Source organism: Miniopterus natalensis, chromosome 2 (assembly GCF_054644295.1).
Source record: "Miniopterus natalensis isolate mMinNat1 chromosome 2, mMinNat1.hap1, whole genome shotgun sequence".
Lineage (NCBI taxonomy): Eukaryota > Metazoa > Chordata > Mammalia > Chiroptera > Miniopteridae > Miniopterus > Miniopterus natalensis.
The window spans coordinates 49658597-49660711 of record NC_142082.1 but is presented as its reverse complement, the minus strand read 5'-3'; the positions used below and the strand labels follow the sequence as shown (position 1 = coordinate 49660711).

The window sequence follows — 2115 nt, the reverse complement described above, 5'->3', positions numbered from 1 at the left end:
GAGGGAGAGAGAGGGAGAGAGAGGGAGAGGGAGGGAGAGGGAGGGAGAGGGAGGGAGAGGGAGGGAGAGGGAGGGAGAGAGAGAATGACTTTTCTGGATTGCTTCTGGATTTATGACATCTTGGGTACCCTGTGTACCTTTGTAACTTTGTTCCTTTATGTCTCTCATTTGTAAGTTCCCCATTGTATTGTCCAAGGCCTAGTTCTGATTCAAACCTCCTTTCTAGATGACCTCTGCTTAGGCTATTCTTCAGTGTCCTATATTCTCAGGATGTAAAAATGAATGTGACAGACCCCCCTTCCTCCCAAGGAATGTATTGTTGGGGAGGGGGAAATGTCCATGTGAATAAATTAATGCTACAAAATGTCATGGCTGTGAGAGATGCTTATGTAGGATATGATGGGATCTAAAAATGAAATTCAAACCTCTATGCGCTGAAGCCGAGGACCAGAAAATTCATGTATTTGGTCAACATTTATTTATTTATTTACTTACTTATTTATTTATGAACATGTTTTATTACAGAGGGGATGGGGCTCAGTCCTTCTTGGCTGCTGCCTTCCTTCTGGCTGCAAGGACATTGCTCAGCTCCTCTCTCTTCCTCTTAGCACGGACGTGTGTCCCCACCCTTGATGAATTTCAGGGCCCTCTTGTCCTTAGAGACCTCGAGCAGCTCCATGGCATGCCGCTGACGGGGCAAAGCCACACACTCGGATCATGTCCCTTATGAACTTTGTGTATTTGGTGAGGCGCCCGTGGCAGGTGAGCCTCCAGTTGCTCACATTCTTGGTCACCTGGAGGCCCTTGTTGAGACCCATGGCCCTGAGCAGCAGAGAGACATGCCTGCTTCTTCTCAATGGCTGCCGCAGAGGAAGTCGGCCAACAATTAAGTGCCTCTTATATGCTACACACTGCAGGTACAAAAATGAATGAAACAGGACGCGTATCTTTCTATTTTCTGCATCCTTCCTCCAGGAGGGTCTTTGTTCCCACCATCCCATCCATACATTCTTTTTTTTTAAAATCCTCACCTGAGGCTATTTTTTCCATTGCTTTTCAGAGAGTGGAAGGGAGAGAGAGACACACATCGATGTGAGAGAGACACATCGATTGGTTGCCTCCCACACTCGCCCTGACTGGGGCAGGGGATCGAGCCTGCAACCAAGGTACATGCCCTTGGCTGGAATTGAACCGAGGACCCTTCAGTCCTCAGGCCAATGCTCTAGCCACTGAGCCAAACCTGCTAGGGCCCCACTGATATATTCTGATCAAGGTCTCTGATGACTTCCTCTTGCCCAAGCAAATGGTAGAGGCAACCAATAAAACTGAGCACTCTTTTCTTGGAGCAGTTTCTTTTCTAGAATGCTCTCACCTAATGCGCAGTATTTTTTAGTTTCTTCTGAAGCCTCCTTGGCCTCTGCTTCACCTCTAAATGATTGAATACTATAGTACAGTACTTACTGATATTTAAAATAACCAGTTCCTTTATTTGTTTACTTATTTAACATTTCCTTCCTTTCCCCTTGCATTCTTTGTGCTTAGAATATTGTGTGGCACATTACTGCTCAATAAATATTAGTTGAATATACGGGGGGGGGGGTGCTCACTGTTGAGAAGTCAGTTACATACTTGGATAATTAAAGTACAATAATTGCAGTAAATTGCAGATACTCAGAAAAAAGTTTCCTGAGCTGAGGCTGGAACTAAATGGCTAAATAAAGACTTAAGTGTGGAGCTTAAATTTGCTGTCCAAGTGAGCATGAGGAAAGCATCAGTGTGCATGGCCCAGGAGGGAAAGAGCAAGATAGTAGGAGATGCAATTGAATAGGCCACATCATTTCTTATTTAAAATTTTTATTTTATTCTTATGTTCTTATATTACTCTTGAATCTAGTTCTAGTGGTCTCCACTGACAATATAAGATGTAGGTGTAATCATAAGTTAATGAGCACATCTCATGAACCACCTTGAGCTGAGCTTGTGTAAACCTCCAAAGCCAATATGTATTCAGATGCATGCAAATCGTATGTGACAGCTTTTATTTTTTTCTTCTCTTCCCCCAGCTAGTCACTGCTTTCTCTGCAGAAGAAGTGATAGCAAAGACCTTGGACATTC

At 44.0% G+C, this 2115-nt stretch overlaps 1 pseudogene; it reads right to left on the bottom strand.

The window, feature by feature from the left end:
* Positions 1-537: 537 nt before the first annotated feature.
* On the bottom strand, positions 538-818 carry LOC107545888 (large ribosomal subunit protein eL36 pseudogene; annotated as a pseudogene).
* Positions 819-2115: the final 1297 nt, after the last annotated feature.